The 20477-nt window shown below is 36.1% G+C and overlaps 1 long non-coding RNA gene across 1 annotated transcript in view; it reads right to left on the reverse strand.

Annotated features, from left to right (window-relative positions):
- The window catches only part of LOC149775640 (uncharacterized), a 30866-nt gene extending 12576 nt beyond the window's left edge, over positions 1-18290 (reverse strand). Inside the window, exon 1 of the long non-coding RNA XR_016416563.1 lies at positions 17865-18290. This is a non-coding gene — a long non-coding RNA (uncharacterized LOC149775640). The remainder of the gene's footprint in view (positions 1-17864) is intronic.
- Between the last annotated feature and the right edge of the window lie 2187 nt (positions 18291-20477).

The following is a 20477-nucleotide window of genomic DNA, read 5'->3' on the forward strand; positions in this document are numbered from 1 at the left end:
CCACACACCCACTCCCCCACTCATGCGACCACATGTCAAAATTAGCAACCCAAGCTGCTAATTTAGATCCTCAAACCACGTAAAACTGCAGTCATTCCTGCATTTCAAATGTCATCTGCGTATACACAAAGCATGACTTTACGAGCTACTCTCCATTCGTAAATTATTGCATGTTAGCTTGGGTATGTTTCACCAGCTGTTATTAAGATCATGGTCTTATAGCGTGTGAGTATGGGATAGAACTAAATATAGTCCGGACGGACCCACTGGTATTCAAACCTTCATCCTTTCGATTACAAGTCTGACATGCTAAATGCTGAACCGCTACCTCATCTTGGGGAAAATGAGGATTCAGAATTCTTAGTCTGACTGACAAAACCACCTTTTTTTTAATTGTAAAAAACAATACATTTTATTTTTAGGGCTACAAAACAATGTGACATCCACTTTCTAATCCATTTTTCTTTTCTATATAGCCATCTCACCTCTGTCTGCGTGGGTTCGAGTCTCGGATTCAGCCAATGTGGGCATGTGAGAAAACTTGCCAGTAGCTTCTCATGGGTCGGTGGTTCTTTCCGGTGTTTTCTCGAGTTCTTCCTCCACCATTAATACTGGCCGCCATGTATAGCCTATCGTGTGCTAAAAACTTGCGTTAAACCCTACAACAACAACAACAACAACAGCAACAATTTTCTATATACATATACAGCTTCACAACATGTGTATACATGCTTTCACGTTTGCACGTGACATTTGCCATGTGGCCAATATCAGGCACAAGAAAACAGACCGTATCATAACTGGCATACCCAGGGCAGGCCCAAGAAAACAGCTGCAATATAGGTAGTGAGAAAGCTTGCCAGTAGCTTCTCGTGGGTCGGTGGTTCTTTCCCGGGTTTTCCCGGGTTCTTCCTCCACCATTAATACTGGCCGCCATGTATAGCCAATCGCGTGCTGAAAAATGGCGTTAAACCCAACAACAACAACAAAGCAATATAGGTAGCATATTCAGGTCAGGTCCAAGAAAACAAATTCTAGCGTAACTAGCATAGTCAGATCAGGCCCAAGAAAATAAACTAGCGTAACTGGCATAGTCAGGTCAGGCCAAAGAAAGCAAATTGTAGCGTAACTAGCATAGTCAGGTCAGGTCCAAGAAAACGAACCGTAGCGTAACTAACATAAGCAGGCCCAAGAAACAGAATGTAACGTAACTTGCATAGTCATATCGGGTCCAAGAAAAACAAACCGCAGCGTAACTTGCATACACATATGATGCTACATAAGTAACATATAAAATGAGAGCTATTTCTTTAAATAAGAGCAGTAACAAGAATGTGTTGTCTCCTTGTTCACCTGCATTGTGCTTTATTCCATGTATATCTGCAGCGATTTACCTCTAATCAGTAACTAATCATATAAACTTGTCAGATCATGAAATAAATTTGTGGCGTTCTGTAAACGCTGTTTTTTAATTCATAGAATCACGAAGATAAGCTAATGGTATGAAAAGATTATGTTATGCAATTCATAAAAACGCGAGGGTAAACCGATAATAGGAAAAGATGGTTAAGAAATTAATCGACACAACTGGGCTAGCTGAAAATCGAAAAAAATGGCAGTTATGTAATTAACAGAAACAAGAAGGCTAACTGGCAATAGAAACAGATGGCGGTTATGCAGTTCATAAAAACGAGTGATAGCTAATAATCCGAAAGGACTGCGGTTAGATAATTCATAGAAAAACGAGAGGTAGCTGATAGTCAAAAAAGATAGCTTCTATGTAACTGATGCAAATACGAGGACTAGCCGGTAATGGGAAAATATGGATGTTACGTAATTCATGGAAACACGAGAGCTTGTTGAAAATCGGGAAAAGTGTTATTACGTAATTCATAGACAGATGAGCCTAGCTGATAATCGGAAAAAAATGTTTGCCAAGTCATTTATAGAAACACGATGCCTAGCTGATGGTCAGAAACGACGGCTGTCAGGCAATTCATAGAAAAAACGTAGGCTAACTGAAAATCTGAAAATATGGCTCGTGAAATTGGGTTAATATGACAATCATAGCCCTCGAACTAAATTTTGTCAAGTGGGTTGGTGTGTGTCATTTCCGGTCAAACACAGTTCAAACCATTCAAAAACCATTTTCCTTTTATTCAGGTGTCCTCTCACGAATCCTTAGTTGTATCACTATACTCTTCACTAGCATCAAGATCGTCACTTCATTCACATTTGTCCGTTTGCATTTTAATCATAAATGGGTCATTTTGCAAATGAGATTACAACATTAGAAAATTTAAACCTTTTAAACAAAAGCTTAATTTAAGAAATTTGTATCTGTGAAATGACCTAAAATTCAAAGAGGTTAACGAGAATGTTTCCTTGATTATGAACTTGATCCATTGTAAAATAGGCAAGCGTTCTTGTTACAGCATGAATTAGCATCACTTTAAACTGATTCATCTTAAGGATGATGGCGTTATTAAAAGGGTTTAGAAAAAATGTGCAAATATAAAATTTGAAAAACTGAAATATGCTTTTTGGTTTCCTATTAGAATGAGATTCACAAGAAAATAAGAAAGAAAACGCAACGCCAGGACGTGGCATTCTACAAAATGCATAGATGTACTGGTGAGAACAGACACCGCAATAAAACAGCTATGTCATGTCAATTATCCAGGTCTTTACTGAAAATGCGATATGGGTCCTATTTTAGGAATAAAACTATTATCTGGCGAAACCGACGATAAGAAACTAATCTAGCCGGGACATAGGGATGCAACATTACCCAACTGTATGCATTTCAATAAGGTAATCTGAGTCGTGTTGTTGAAAAACCACACACAAGATAAACGAAGTTTTCTTTTTTAATTGTCAAACCTTGGGAAAATATGTTCGTATTAAAATGAGACGATTGCAGGTAAGGAATGTGAAAGTTGTAAGCATTCCGTGTCGTGTTTGATGTGAATATAAACAGTAAAAGCGCATAGAGGCAAACAGGCGAAAAAAATAATCGTCCTTTTATCAAGAGCGCAAACATATATTTTAAGCCAAATATGTAAATCTCCATTTTTGTACCATTTTAAACATACTCTTAATGTGTACAATATTTAACCATATCTCCTCTCTGTAGTTGTGCCATCTTACTATATTGCCATTGTAACTTTTTTTGTATTACGTCAGTTTAAGTCTGGAAACTATAATGGCAGTTTAACTCTTGGTAATATGTCAGTTTAACTTTGTGTACTATAATGTCAGTTTAACTCTGTGTACTATAATGACAGTTTAATTCCATGTACTATAATGACAGTTTCAATCTGGGTTCTATAATGTCAGTTTAACTCCATGTACTATAATGTCAGTTTAACTCCATGTACTATAATGTCAGTTTAACGCCATGTACTATAATGTCAGTTTAACTCCATGTACTATAATGTCAGTTTAACTCCATGTACTATAATGTCAGTTTAACTCCATGTACTATAATGTCAGTTTAACTCCATGTACTATAATGTCAGTTTAACTACGTGTACTATAATGTCAGTTTAACTCCATGTACTATAATGTCAGTTTAACTCCATGTACTATAATGTCAGTTTAACTCCATGTACTATAATGTCAGTTTAACTACGTGTACTATAATGTCAGTTTAAATATGGGTTCTATAATGTCAGTTTAACTCTGTGGACTAAAATGACAGCTTAACTCTGTGTACTATAATGCCAATTTAACTGTGGGTACTATAATGTCAGATTAACTCCGTGTACTATAGTGTCAGTTTATCTTTATGTACTATAATGACAGTTTAACTCTATGTACTATAATGTCAGTTTAAATCTGGGTTCTATAATGTCAGTTTAACTCATTGTACTATAATGTCAGTTTAACTGTGTGTACTATAATGTCAGTTTAAGTACATGTACAATAATGACAGTTTAACTCCGTGAACTATAATGTCATTTTAACTCTGTACTATAATGTCAGTTTAAGTCCATGTACTATCGTGTCAGTTTAAATCTGTGCGCATTAATATCAATTTAATTCTAGCCGTTTAACTCCGTGTACTATAGTGACAGTTTAAATGTGGGTACTCTAATGTCAGTTTAACTATGTGAAATATAATGTCAGTTTGACTAGGGATACCATAGCGTCAGTTTGTCTGTATGAATTTTAAGGTCACTTTAACTATTGGTACTCTCAAAAATAATGTAGTAAGTTACTAAGTAAAGACTGCAGTCATTCACCACTATGCTGATTTCTCTTAACATTGAAAAGTTGTTTGTTTAATGGTGTTTCTTAGCTGTATGTTTTCTTGCAGGGTCAAAAACTTGCGAGTACATATGCCAGGATCTTTGAAACTCCAGTGTTACACGATTGTGATAACGAATTCATTTTTAGCACATGGATGTCAAGTGTGAATTAATAACATAATCTGCCACCAGCAACTCTTTGCTCTAATTTGACACTAGACAGGAAATATTTCAAGCGGGCACTAGCTATACTTTACTACAATCCGTCGCTAGCATTACGTTGCTCCAATTTGACAATACAAATCCAATGCTACAGCCGTGCAATATATTGCTCCAATCTGACATTAGGAAGCCACTGCTCCAGTCGGATACAGAACCGTACTGACCCAATCTTTCACAAGCAATACATTACTCCAGTCAGACACAGAAACGTATTGCCCTAATCTTACACATGTAAAATATTGCTCCAGTCTGACACTAGCGAAGCACTGCTCCAGTCTGACACAGGAAATACTCTGCACCAATCTAACACTAGTAATCCATGTGTTTAATTCCGACAATAGTTATCCCCGGATCTATCTCACTAGAAACGCCCTGTTTTAATACTAACATTACATTGCTGTAGCCTAACACTACAAACGGACTGTTTTAATACTAACATTACAGTGCTGTTGTGTGACGTGAGACACACTCTTTTTTAATTGATTCTAACATTACATTTATAGTCTGACAATATAAACGCACTGTTTTAATACTAACATTACATTTATGTAGTCTGACACTATAATTGCACTGTTTTAATAAAAACATTACATTGTTGTAGTCTGACACCAAAAACGCACTGTTTTAATACTAAAATTACATTGCTGTAGTCTGACACCAGAAACGCACAGTTTTAATACTAACATTACATTCCTGCAGTCTGACACGAGCCGCACGCTCTTTTAATTTAATACTAACATTACATTGCTTTAGCCTGACACGAGACACACGCCGTTTTAATTTAATACTAACATTACATTGCTGCAGTCTGACACGAGACACGCAGTTTTAATTTAATACTAACATTACATTGCTGCAGTCGGAGGCCTCTAGTGGCCGAGTGGTCTAAAGCTCTCTCCGTTACGGATCTCACCTCTGTCTACGTGGGTTCGAGTCTCGGATTCGGCCAATGTGGGTATGTGAGAAAGCTTGCCAGTATCTTCTCGAGGGTCGGTGATTCTTTCCGGGGATATCCCAGGTTCTTCCTTCATCATTAATACTGGCCGCCATGTATAGCACATCGTGTGCTGAAAAATTGCCTTAAACCCTACAACAACAACAACAACAACATTGCTGCAGGCTGACACGAGACACGCTGTTTTAATTTAATTTTAACATTACATTGATGTATTCTGACACGGTAAACGCAGTTTTAATACTAATATTGCATGTATGTAGAAACACACTGCTTTAATACTAACATTACATTGCTGCAGTCTGACATGAGACACACGTTGTTTTAATTTAATACTAGCAAGTCATTGCTGTAGTATGACAAGAGACACGCGCTGTTTAATTTAATACTAACATTGCATTAATGGAGCCTGATACCAGAAACGCACTATTTTAATCTAATACCAACAAGTCATCGTTGTAGTATGACAATAGGACCGCTAGGTTTTAATTCTAACAGATTGCTTTTGTCTGTCATGCGACACACGCCGTTTTTATTTAATACTAATATTGCATTTATGAGTCTGACACTAGCAACGCACTGTTTTAATTTATTACTAATTTAATATATATTTTTATTTTAATACTAATTTAATAATTTTATATATTAATAATAATAATTTAATACTAATTTAATACATCGCTCTAGTCTGACACAAGGAACGCTCCGTTTTAATCCTAACTTTACATTGCTGTAGTGTGACACTAGAAATAATCAACTCCAATCAAACGTTACCAATACATTACAGAAATCTTCTGCTCCAATCAAACGTTACCAATACATTACAGAAATCTTCTGCTCCAAACAAACGTTACCAATACATTACAGAAATCTTCTGCTCCAATCAAACGTTACCAATACATTACGGAAATCTGATCTAGTCGGGCAATACCAATACATTGCTCCAGTCTGACAATACCAGTACATTGCTCCAGGATGACAATACCAATAAATTGTTCCAGTCTGACAATACCAATACATTACTCCAGTCTGACAATGCCAATAAATTGCTCCAGTCTGACAATACCAGTACATTACTCAAGTCTGACAACACCAATACATTGCTCCAGTCTGACAATACCAATACATTGCTCCAATCTGACAATACCAATATATTGCTCCAGTCTGACAATACCAATACATTGCTCCAGTCTGAAAACATCGTTACATTGGTTGAGTCTGACAATATCAATACAGTGTTCCAGTCTGAAGACATCGTTACATTGGTTCAATGTGATACTAGCAAAACGTTCCTCATTTTTACACTAGATTTGCTTTGCTCAAATCTGAAACAAAAAAGCATCGATCCGAGATGACACTAGAGCAATAATTCTCCTATCTGATACTAGAACGCTTTGCTCGAATCTGACACTAGCAATAAATTGCTCCAATCTGATATTATTAATAAATTTCTCCAATCTGACACTAGCAATACATTACTTCAATCTGATACTAGCAAGTTAAGGTCTCCAGGCTGACACTAGCAATGCATTGCTACGATCTGACACTAGCAATAAATTGATCCAATCTGATACTAGCAACTCATTACTTCAGTTAAACGTTTGCAGGATTTGAACCAGCACCATTCTCGTCACCAATACAAACGATACTCACTGAATATGGGATAAATGATGCGCGGCTAGACTGATATCATTGAACATGTTCTAAATGTAGACATTAGACCAGTATCACTGAACATGGGTTAAATGTTGACATGTAGATCGATATCACAGAGTATGGGCAACATGTTGACATGTAGACTGCTACCACTGGACATGGGCTATGTCACGTTTGCTAACCCCATTCATAATTGCTGCGGCCATGTGTTTCATGTCTAAACATTGCCGCTGGCTAGAATTAATCTCTTACGCAAGGTTACCGTGACCCGCCAGAGAGCGGAATCTTGAATCGACACAGATGATAGATCGTGCCAACTGGATAACGGCTTGCAGAATCACACCTACATGTTAACGGTTTGTTCAGAGATCAGAAGAAACCCACGGAGTGAACAGGGAGTGTTCTCATCCGTCCCTACGTGGATAGACAGCAAGAAGGACATTGTCCGGTAAGTTTGATTGGATCGGTCCACAACGATATCCAATCGGAATTGAGATAGAGGGTATGATTACAATTTAGATCCGACTTATAACTTCATAACTCGCAAAAAAGGGTCAGTAGTTCTCCTGGGAAGATTGCTAAGCAAATAGGATTACTCCGAGAAAGCCACTCGTAATTTGGCGGTATGTATGGAATACTTGGGAAATTTGAAACACCTGAGCATTGAATTGTTATTAAATTGTTATTCGTTGAATTTCATTTTTTTGTTTATATTCAATTATTTAGCATTGCTGACTGGGGGCTCGGAGCTTTACATCTAACTTTTACTAATTTAACTTCCAACCGAATTCGAGCCTGGGCGGGACTCCTATAATAATTTAGATAAACTATAGGGAGCACCCCACCCCCACAGACTAAATCTTGACATATAAACACATATTACAGATCATGGCTAAATGGTGGTAGGTAAACGAATATCATGGAAGACATACTTAACTTCATAAAAACAGCAACTTTATGTCATATTTTAACTCGAAATTAGAAGCAGCCTGGTGAATTTGAAACCAGAATTAGAATCGGCCTAGTGAATTTGTAACATACATGTATCAGAATCGGCCTGGTGAATTTTAAACCTGGATTCAGATTCGGCCTGGTGAATTTGAAACGTGCATCTATCAGAATCGGCCTCGTGAATGTGAAACATTCATCTATCAGAATCGGCCTGGTGAATTTGAAACGGCAGGCACAGTAATTAATTCTCATCAATCTAGAGTCACTCCGGATTCCTACAAAGAAATCATCAAATCAAGGTATATAGACTAATTATATAGAATCAAAAATATAAACTAAATAGAACGGAAAGTTATATCACTGGTATCAACAGGAAAATGTCTGAGTACCTATTGATGTTTATCAACGTATGAAATGGCAAGAGTCTGAGATCGTGGTCAACATGATGCACGATAGGCATCTCCAATCACGGTCAATATGGTTGATAAGCAGCATTTAAAATTATTGTTGAGATGTGTGCATGTTCTGTGTCTGTTATTAGGTCTCACGGAATAGTTTCGTATTTTGACACCACCCTAATTTTTAAGGTAGAAGGCATGAACCTACTTATTATAAGCCTAGCATTTATAAATTCACACAGAATCTAAATCTGTAATGTATTTTAGACTTAATTTGAGTTAGGCTTGAAAATAGGTTGGCATTTTGGTGAATGTCTGTCACAGTTAGACCTGCACTGGAGATCAAATGCATAACTTGGGTTACAAGTGAACAGCCGACTTGTCTTAAGTATTCACGTATGTGTGATACAGAGGTAAATATCTAAAAATCGAGCTGGTTGAGGGGTGATGAAAAGTATGCTAATTTGTTATAGCTCTACTGAACAATTTTCAGACTCCATACATGTTGTTCCGTGGGTTGCTCATTCTATAACCATCTCCGTACAGTACATGGACATCGTGATCGAGTTAGGCTGATTCTCAAAAACACTAATCCAGTACATATCGAGAGATATATAAAGAATGCTACATATTAATGCTATTCGAGACGAATTGAAAACTGTGATAAGCTTCAAAATATCACCTGTTCCCTACTAATATACAAATGAGTTTATTAGTACACTGCAGGTACTAACAGCTGGGTGCTGGGTGCTCAGCATTAAGAGGTTAGTGTTAAGAATAGTCGGACAGGTGTCAGGATAACGTGACTGGGGGGGGGGGGACATCATACTACCTGTCTGCAGCATGAATCCCCAGCGAGAGACATTTATATAAACTACCACACCGCAGACATCGTAGCGATATGACTAAATAATTGTTAACGCTACGTTAACGATCCAAACCACACACACACACACGTTAGTATACTACAAGGCGATGCATTGTTTATGGAAGTGACTGTAGAAGATCATTCATGGTGCAAATATTATAAACCATGCTGCCTCTACATTTCATTATATGAATATAAAACGTAGAGAAGATTTCACTGACACTGTCGTTTTTCACCCACGAGATGATATATATATATATATATATATATATATATATATATATATATATATATATATACATAAGAATACAAATCATATGGCGAATAACATTCCTTTCAAGTGCACTGGATCCAGCAAGGGATCACGTTTGTCAGGGATTGATTAAGATAAATGTAATAAACTGACTACAAACAGTGAAAGACTAGTATCTAACTAGCCTAAACGCTTTCGACTCTTAATTATTCTTTTTCAAAGGCAAATACAAAGCATAGACAAGACAAATAAATAAAACAGACAAACCGTTGTCTTTGTAAAACTTTACATGACTATGACTTATTGCGGATGATGGAAGATATTTTATATTGACCTAGAAATCGATGAGCCATAGCGACATCTGTTAATTTTACTTAAGGCCATACAAGCTTGTAAAAATAGTTAAAATTTCTTAGTCATTATCTTATCGACGCGGTAGAAAAAATACTGATCTATTTCACTCTAGTCAATTGTAATATTTATTTAACTTTAAACTTCAGTAATTCACGGTCTACGGTAAGTTACGGCCCAACTAACTCAGGGCCTACAAAAATTCACTGTCTACGTTAATTCAGAGCCTACGGTAATTCACGGCCTAAATTAACTCACGGCCTAATGTAATTCACTGATTACGGTAATTCATAGCCTACATTAACTCACGGCCTAGGATGAAATTATAGGCATTAATTTACTAGTAACATTTGTTGTCACCATAAGAAGCTAAAAGGTATTTCTCCCTACCATTCATGTATCATCCATTGCTCTATTAAATATATAGCTGGTATCATAAGACTCTCGTAGTTATTTCACTCTACCAGTTCCCAATCACCCAGTACTCTATTAACATATAGCTGGCATCAAAAGATGCTAATAGTTATTTCACCCTAACAATCCCCAATCACCCCATGCTCAATTAAACACACAGCTGGCATAATAAGAACCTAACATTTGTTCCACTATACCATTCTCCAAGTGCCCCATGCTCAATTAAACACACAGCTAGCATCAAAATAAGTTAACATTTAAGTTAACCTACCTTTTTCCGATCTCTCAATGCTTTATCAAACATACATTGGGAATCATATTACGCTAATAGTTATTTCGCCGTACCATTCTTCAGTCACTCCGTGTTATATAAAATATACATCTGGCATCGTAGCAAGCTAATAACTATTTCGCCCTACCATTTCCCAACTACCCAGTGTCTATTAATATTATAGCTGGTATCATAAGACCCTAATAGTCATTTCCTCCCAGCATTCCCCAATCACCCCTTGTACTATTAGTCATACAGCTGGTATCATAATACTTTAATAGGTTTCCCCCGCCACTCCATAATCATCCAGTGACTTGTATTCTTATTATCTGTTTGATTAAAATGTCAAAATGATAGTGACGTTCATTGAGAGTATGTCGTCGTCATGGCTGAACGGCTTATGTTCCGGTTAGATTTACTTCCTCTGCAAATATATGTCTACCGTCTGCAGAGTAATCCCTCTCGCTGTAGCATTATTTTTGGCTATTATTAAGATATATTTACATAACTGAAGACAGAGTCATACAAAATAAACGTATTTTGCAAACTTTATTGGCGATGCGCTTAAAAGCATGCTCACTCTGGAGTCTTGAATTTATTAACATTTAAAGTAATCAATTGTTTACCTTGACCCAAACGATGCCAGGCAGTGCTTCAAGAAAAGTTAAACTGAACTTACTGCATTATATGAAATGATACATTCCTTTATTATAAATGGTGTGTTTTTGTTTTGTTGCTTTAAAGGCACTTTTAACAACATACCACGCTTTTATAATATTATTCAGATGGATTCAGAAATATATCCATCTTTTTGCTTTCTTATCGTTTGAATAAGTCTATTTTATATTTGCCAGATTGGATTTGGTTATGGTTTGGGATGCTATGGAGGAGTTTGTGTAGGTTCCGTACCGTCAGCAAATCCGTGCGATATGACTGCAATAATCCACTACCCTAAACGTCCTCGCAAACACACTCTTGTTGCATATGCGGAAAGTCGTTGTTTCTCTCACTTTGAAATCTTGCTTTATCTAATGAAGACGCATTCATAATGTTCCTTAAGCTGAAGTCACTAATCAATATAGGGTTACATATTTGAAAGAATAATTAGTGTTTGTAAGCATGCATTTAATTTATAGACATATCACACATAATGAACCACATTTAACAGACACAAACAACACAAGCAGCAACAAATATGTCTTAATAATAACAGGAAGAGAATAAAAAGAACAAGGCTTTTTGTTCAGTAATAAAACTTGCGATTAGTCGGTCGAATTTGTAGGTTTTGTACATTTTAAGCCAAGGGAGAAAAATAAATTAAATAGGTTGTAATGTGTACATCCTTTTAGATCAGGAACACCTGCCTCATTATCATAATGTCTAGACATGAATCATAAAGTAAGGATGTAGTTGCAGTAAAGATAAAACAAATTATACTGAACCTGATACTGAAGGATACAATGGTCGCCAGAACAGGTGTGTTGCTCGAGAAATATGATGCAAGATTCTCATTCATGATATGACACTGTGGCACGGAGATTTCAAGTTTTACGGAGTCATGGCGATACGTAAAATATCCAGCTAACTTTATAACTCCTGACCAGTAGCATGCATTTTATGAATAATGTAAAGTACAAAATGCTTCTGAGCTGACACTTTAAGTGACCATCATTTGAGCATGGCATTAGTGTTGTACGAGCAGTTGATCATTTTATAAAAGAACAATTTATTTACATCCACAATTGTCCTCGCGAATAAGGGACCAACAAATGATTTTCGGGTCGGTAGGGCTGGGACATTTAGAGAAAAAGTTCCTACCCTCTGATAGCTCAAAACTCTGTTCTTGCTTTGATTTCAGTAAGAAATTAATTTTGTAATAAAGCTAATGCACACAAATAGTGTAATGTTTAGACGCCACGTACCAGGCTTCGTATTTTATCTGGAAGTTTCATGGAATCTGCTGTGTAAATGCAAGTGCTAACTGACCAGAGGTTTTCTAAATCCATGCGCATGTGTGTTATGTACGATCGTTACATAACTATAAATAGCAATTAGTCTCACTACCGAGCGAATCAAACAACACTTCTGTTAGTCTGGCTTGATGTCACTGTTTCCGTTATTTCCATGGACGTCAAGAAAACAGCTGCTCTCTGCTGTAGGGTTCTTAATCGCATAAGTGCAGCATATAAATTCCTCCAGTCAATCAACAGCCAAACACTCACTAGATCCTAATTTCAGATTGGCATGGTCTCTCTTGTTTTACAATTGCATGACCCATCAGTAAGCTTTTCCATGTCAAATATTAGTAAATATATGTACCTGAAAATATCAAAGGACTTCCTTATGCTAAGAAATTAGGAATAACTTATTTTACGAAATCCGTCTATGCCATCATCAAGTCTCGCGAAGTATATACGTTATAACGTCTGCTCCTAAAAAATGACAATCTACTAGTTTTGAGAAATATTTTCACACCACCGACAACCTATTATCAAAGAAATAATCGCAAAAATCTAAGAAGACTGTAAATAGAGAGATATTTACAATTCACCCCCAGCCTATGTTTGCTACAATATGAAACACTTCCAGATATGATACATATACCTTAAATAGCACCCGAATGCGTGTAATATCTATTGCATGTATAAGGAAATTGATGGAAAGTACTTAAATTTTGGACCAAGGAAGGCATCAACTGGCTCTAGAATATCTCAAAGTAACTTAATAAACCAATTAATAAGAAAATTATTCAAATCAATCTATTAATGTGGCCGTTACTTCCAGTAAAGACAAATATTATATGAACTTGTGCTAGACGTATATAACAAACAAGGATTTAACGCAACCAACAACACATGTATAAAACTATTTTCAAAGACTTCAAGACAACTGTCGTTTCCAGCTGAATGGTCCTTTTGCGTCCTTATGGAACCAAGGTACAACTTGGACAGACAAAATAAAGAGTATTGCATACATTTGTCACGATTGCAATGAACCACACATAAAGTATGGATGTGAATTCCAGTCTTTTATGAATATGCATAGCAAAATCAAAAAAGAGAAAATTCACCTTCTGTTTCATTATTATTCTGACCGTCCCTTAATAGTTCTAGTGTTCATTGTCATGTCTTTGAATGGAATGATTGAAGTCTACAACTTGGACACAAAGACACATTTTTGTTTCTGGACAAAGGTGTGACCTTTAGCTATTTGTTGAAACAAGATGTCCACCGGTGATGTACATTATCAATAATTAGCAAGAACTGTTCTGTTCTTGGAATGGAGATGTCGCTTATAGCAGGCTGGACTAAACAATGTTAGCTTGGAAGTTGATTAATGAACTAATTACTTTCCTTCCGAATTGCAGGCTCTAGAACTTAAGCAACCATGACATTATTTATATAAATCTTGTGAAATAACAGTAAAATTAGTTTGATGAAGATAAACGTGAATGTAGTTTCCATCCAGGAAATCTTGTCCTCGAAGTACGAGAATGCATGTGAATCATCGGGATTACAGAAGCTGACCTCAGTAACGTAGTCACTACGGTTGGCAAACAGGCCGATTTAGCCTCCCATTTAATTTAGCGGAGAAAAAGGAGCAATAGAAAAGTTAATGAGGCCCTAGCGGAGTCGCATCAGCTACGTCGGCGCAACATTGGAGAGTCTTGTGTGTTGGTGCCGAAACCCTCTATGAAAGGGCATCCGTAAATGGTGATGGAATGGATTGGAGTGCAAAGCCTGTATTCCTATACAGTTATGCCAATTTGACACGCATCACATGCACAACTATTTGGTAAGGAAACACAAATTATATGTGAAAGGGAGTATTAGTCTATGGACAAGCTATAAGGAGACGTTTGAAAAAATGAACTGTGAAGCGATGCATGTGTCAAACATCTTTGATTAAATAACCCTAAGTTATGTGCCACCCAAATCTCCTCGAAAAGCGAGATGCTGCTCAAAGTCATTATCACTGTGTATTTTGTGTTTGTATATGTCCACGTCTGTTCAAAAGCAAATAAAACGTAAAAACTATTTTATAATTCTTTTGTTTGATATAGGGTATATGCCATCAGTAACATGTAGTGTGTGATAGCATGTTTGCGTGTATATACTTGTGACCCGGGACTTGCGTGGTGTGCTAATGTGCGTGGTTGTTGTGAGTGAGCGAACGAGTGAGCGATCGATCGCGGTACATGATTCCCGTGCGTCACGTGTATGAAAACCACCTCTCCGCGATACTAATAAAAGGCTAGGGAATTACTAGTCGAGGCTAGAGAGAGAGAGTCATACAACACATCGAGCAGTGCGAAGATTTGTCTTTCACGCAAGTGAAAGACAAAGAGATTGAATACGTTAATATATTTCGGGAAAGTAATACTCTTCGAGTCTGGTTTTTTTTTTATTGTACCTCATACCAACTGTCATAAATCCCACAATCGACAACAAGAGTACTTATTTCTTTGCGAGAGGAATGAGAGCTCACATACTGATAGCAAACGTATAAATGCTCCTACCATCTTGCGCGTGATAGTGTGCACATTCAACCAACTTTTTTCACATCCTACTACATTCATGTGGTAGTAGGTGATACGTTTTTCTTCCTTTCACTTGGCGTGTTGAATAATATTAAATTTTTGTTGGTGGATGGTTGATAAACAAGTATTGCTCACAATGCACGGAAAGTAAATGTTGGGTATTGGATAGTATATGTGGGATGGTGGGTAGCATCCAAAATACAGAGACAACACAAGAGCATTCACTACAAGAACTATAAAACATGAAATATGTATAACTCAAGAGATGAAGAATAATAGAATTGATAGAAATTTGGTATAGATATGCAATCAATTAATCGTGATCATGAAAACATATGCCATTTAAAAACGTTGGACGTTTCTGTATCGAGTCGGATTAAACATTTTATCTACTGTTAATTCAAACGACAAACATGAAATGATCTGTGTTTAAATCAATAACTATAAACGCATTCTTCCTAGTTAGTATAACTCTAACGTTTGACCTAGAAACACCATGTTTATTATTCACCACTAGTCGTTATCAAAATTGTACCATTACCCACGGGACACTGCATTTGTCTATGAATACCTTTCTCTTCACAGACAGAAAAAAAAAACAGAATATGAAATACTTTACCAATATGCTGTTATCTGTCTGTACAATAATTTCTTCGGTACAGATGATACAATACATGATCACTTACAACAATCAAAGTTCAAAATTTAGCATGCATAATGAGTAAATTTTTTCTTTCTGTAAACTAGTATTTTGCTTTAATTTTGTGCAATACATGTTTCTCGCAATGAACAGAGAAATAAGCAATGTAAGTTTCAAGCATGTAGTGATGTCAGTTTTATTATCACGTGGTAAACCAAAAGGCACATACATGTTTGTTCTCCTTCACATTCACGAAATCACTTCTAAGCAGGAATTTAAAACTAAACTCATCACTCTTAAGATATTTGTTTGTTGTTATTTTTTATCTTAAGTTAATCGTTCATTCTGCTGCCTGGTTACATGTTTTCTTGCTAGCTTGTTTGTTTAAATGACTCTTTTTCCAGAAATATATGAGTTATTATTATAAAGTCCAAATCTACATAATAGTACGAAGAAATAATGTGATGCATGTGTCAGTCTTAAGTTTTATTAGCAGAATTTGTATTCCAAGAAGGAAACTCAATCCCTGGCGTTGGTGTAATTACAACACATCTCTCTGGACGTAAAGGAGTAGTTGTTGTTGCTGTAGGGTTTAACGCCATTTTTCAGCACACGATAGGCTATACATGGCGGCCAGTATTACTGGTGGAGGAAGAACCCGGGAAATCCCCTGAAAGAACCACCGACCCACGAGAAGCTACTGGCAAGCTTTCTCACATACACACATTGACTGAATTCGAGACTCGACGTAAAGGAGTACAACCCCAATATAAATATAGACTTTAAATAAACACGATAAATAGGAATGAATAAATTTAAAAAGGCGTCCAGTTACTCCTTTGAATTTGCGTGTCATATATAACGATACTCAGCAAGTATCAGTAATTGATAGAATAAACACGATAAAGAGGAATGAATAAATTTATAAAGGCGTCAAGTTACTACTTTAAAATTGCATGTCATGTATCCCGATACTCAGCAAGTAAACAATGTCAGCTAATATAAAACACTGTGTAGGTTATTTCCAAAATCCTGTAGTAATCTGTCATCCAGGAGTCTATGTGTGTTTCATCAATCGTGGCAATAATATTTATCACACGCATGTTTTCAAGCAAAGGTCATTTGTAAGATTGTAAAATGTATTTGTTTGCTTAAAACAATTTATTAGGTTGCCTTTTTATTTGTAATCCTTCTTTGCTAGTTTAAAACACCATCAGAGAAATTGCCTTTGTCTTGGTAATCCTTCTTTGCTAGCTTAAAACATCATCAGAGATATTGCCTTTGATTAAGAAATCCTTCTTTGATAGCTTACAAATATCATCAGAAAGATTGCTTTTGCCTTAGTAATCCTTCTTTGCTAGCTTAAAACATTATCAAAGAGAGTGCCTTTGATTTAGAAATCCTTCTTTGCCAGCTTACCAAAATCATCAGAGATATTGCCTTTGTCTAGCATTCCTTCTTTGCTAGCTTAAACTAAATCATCAGGGAGATTGCCTTTGTTTTAGTAATCCTTCTTAGCTAGCTTAAACTAAATCATCAGAGAGATTGCCTGTCTTAGTAATCCTTCTTTGTGCTAGCTTATACTAAATCATCAGAGAGATTGCCTTTGTATAAGTAATCCTTCTTTGCTATGTTAAACTAAATCATCCGATAGATTGCCTTTGATTTGTAATAATACTTCTTTAAACTGATATCAGTGCAATTATTACTTGTACGTTCAATCAAATTACACTCAAATTATAACTACCTACTTATTAATTCGTTTTTCGCTCCAAGTATAACTGTCTACTTATCAATTAGTATTTCTCTCCATGTATAACTATCTTCTTACCAATTCCTATTTCCCTCCATTTTTAACTAGCTACTTACCAATTCGTATTTCTCTTCATGTATTACAGACCACACAGCAAATTTACACCAAATAATACTTTTAGATATACCTATCTATCAACTGACAAGAGTTTTGTGTTCATTTGTTTTCAGAAAAAGGAAAATCTCTCGAGAAAGTAATCAAAGTTCTCTAAGAATCGATTTATTTTCTGAAAGTAAGGAAAATATATAGTGTTCTTTATCATGATTATTGATTACTTACTTTCTGAGTAGGATACAAGGGTATTTTCAAAACCAACGTCTATCCAACCATTTGTCCTTCTGTATTTCCATATGCATACCGTTGCCTCCATTCATCATGCCGTTTCTATCTCATCATACAGAATCACACATGACCTTTCGTGTTTTTATGTACCATTTGCCCACATGTACACACGGCTTTCCTGTTCTTACGCATCATTTGACCACATAGGCACAGGGAAAATATAATAATCCATAGCATTGTCATATACATGTCCATTCGACGCAAATTAAGTTATAAAGGGAAACAGGTTCAATGATGAATACAAACACTGTTAACTACGTCCAATATTTGTTCAGCTAGTATAAAAACAAATAAGAACATATATCTGATGATAGGCAGTGAACTACTGAAACTTCTAAAGAAAATCACTTATAATTCACTGCAGTGAATTACGACAAATAGTTTCAGTGACACGTTCATAACAGTATAGCCTTGAACTTCGAAGCTCGATGACAAATCTGGGGTAACTAGGTCATTTTCGTCCTAAATTTTGGTTCAGCAACATTTAGTATTTGTGTGGTCTGTGTGACCTGTCCTTCAGTTTGTAAGGGTTAGGCAATCAAAATCCGTATATAAGGGCAGTGGGTGTAGGTAGGTGATGTAGTAGATATATATGCCTTGAGAAATAATAGAGGGAGATTTATGTCATGGAGAGAGGAATTATGGAAACAGTGGAAGAAGAAAGCGTATTCGACATGAGCAACATATCAGAAAACCATGTAGCTAAACTGTTGTGAAGAAAATTTGGAGAGATGGACAGATTCAAGAATAATTACATCATCGAATATGAGTTAGTTATTTATAATGTTCCACTGAGGTCTCAACACTATGACTCCATAAGGTAATATGGACAAGAGATCTCGAGTCAGACGAAGAAAACACACTAGCCAATACGTTTGAGGAAAAACTAAAAGTAATAATTTTTACTTGCTATGAATGAATAACTGATATACTTCATGTCGTGAGTGATGAACTTAGTAGTGTCACTCGTGGCATCGCGACTATTGGAAATATTGAGCTTTTAACCCACTCGATGTGGAGAACACTTCTGAACTAACACTCTGCATTTGGCTGCTGCGACATGTTTGTCAACCAATAAGCTCTGGAACATGTCAAGTTGTACTGCTATAGGAGATGACAAAGGTGCCAGGTTTGCTTGAATGTCATGCATTAGCTGGGTTCTCTTTATCATACGGAGGATTCTCATAGTAGCAAACATGGAATGAGGGTTGGTGACACAATGAAGTTTAAAGCGGACGAATTAGAGGAATATGTAGATTGCCATACAAAACACATAAAGCCTCTCATATTTTAAAATTTGTTCTCATTTCTCAGATAGTCAATTTTCAACTTTCGGGTTGGATAGTCAGTAAGAGGAAATATTTGTAAAAGCAATAATAGTGAGATCCCAATGGACATTAATGTTGTCATATTTACCACATTGAAATAACAGTGTTTCAGTATCCTGGGGAAAAGTAACAATATAAAAATATGCAAGGAAAATCTACATGTAACAACAACAATAATAATGATAATAATAATAATAATAATAATAATTATTATTATTATTATTATTATTATTAATATTGATAATAATAATAATAATAATAATAATATGCTAGGGTAAAAAGCAACAGTACACTAATATGTCCTGTGTCTGTCTGGTTGTATGAGAGGGATCCTCACTCAGAGCGAATCGATCAGTATGTGTTACCGTCCTAAAGATGTTTTAGACCAGCACGTGTACACGACGAATTAATTTCTGTCGCAACCAATATTTAACTACTTATCTGTTACAACATTATCAGACACGTGGAAGATATCAAGACAAATATTAACTGGCAGACAACGTCAAATTCATTTACCGAATATGTCCGACGGTTTTGCAGAGGATACGGTCATGGAGGTCTTTGGACGTCGATGATGTCATAAGCATTGATATAGTTGCTTGTTTGCCAGCCAGCTGTATTTGACTTTGCACTGTGTTGTCATATTACACATGATCTTGTCAAAGGTTTAGTCAACGAACATCTTACTGAGGAAGATTTTACAAGATTTGCTCAAATCGTACAGTTTACGTTTTCACCAGGTTATCTAGTGAGCGTCTGCAAATTGATTGTGGAAGGGTCCCTATTACGTTGCTGCCTTTTATTTTAGAAGGTGTGGACATTGATTCATCTTGTTTATTCTGTCGCCGCAATAACATGTTGGTTTCATACACCATTATATGAGGCAACTTCGAAATAAATATCACATGAAAAATATCGAATTAAAAATAATTGTCAAATTTAGCTTCGTAGCTGCAAATGATTGAATGCGTCTGTCTCGATAATTAGTTATAGACCTTAAAGTGTTAGATTTATTCGTTTGAGACTACTCATCAGTACATTCTACTGAGAACTTTGATACTCACATGTTTCGAAAAAAATTACTCTCGATGAACAGATTCCACCGCAAAGCCGCTCTCATCTAAATTGATTCAAACATTTATCGCTGCTCGAAATTAATCTAGTGTTCTACACATTGATAAAAATGTGTTTTTTTTTTTTTTTTTTTTTTTTAAACTTATCA

Source organism: Sinohyriopsis cumingii, chromosome 19 (genome assembly GCF_028554795.1).
Source record: "Sinohyriopsis cumingii isolate HCF-2022 chromosome 19, ASM2855479v2, whole genome shotgun sequence".
Taxonomy (NCBI): Eukaryota; Metazoa; Mollusca; class Bivalvia; order Unionida; family Unionidae; genus Sinohyriopsis; species Sinohyriopsis cumingii.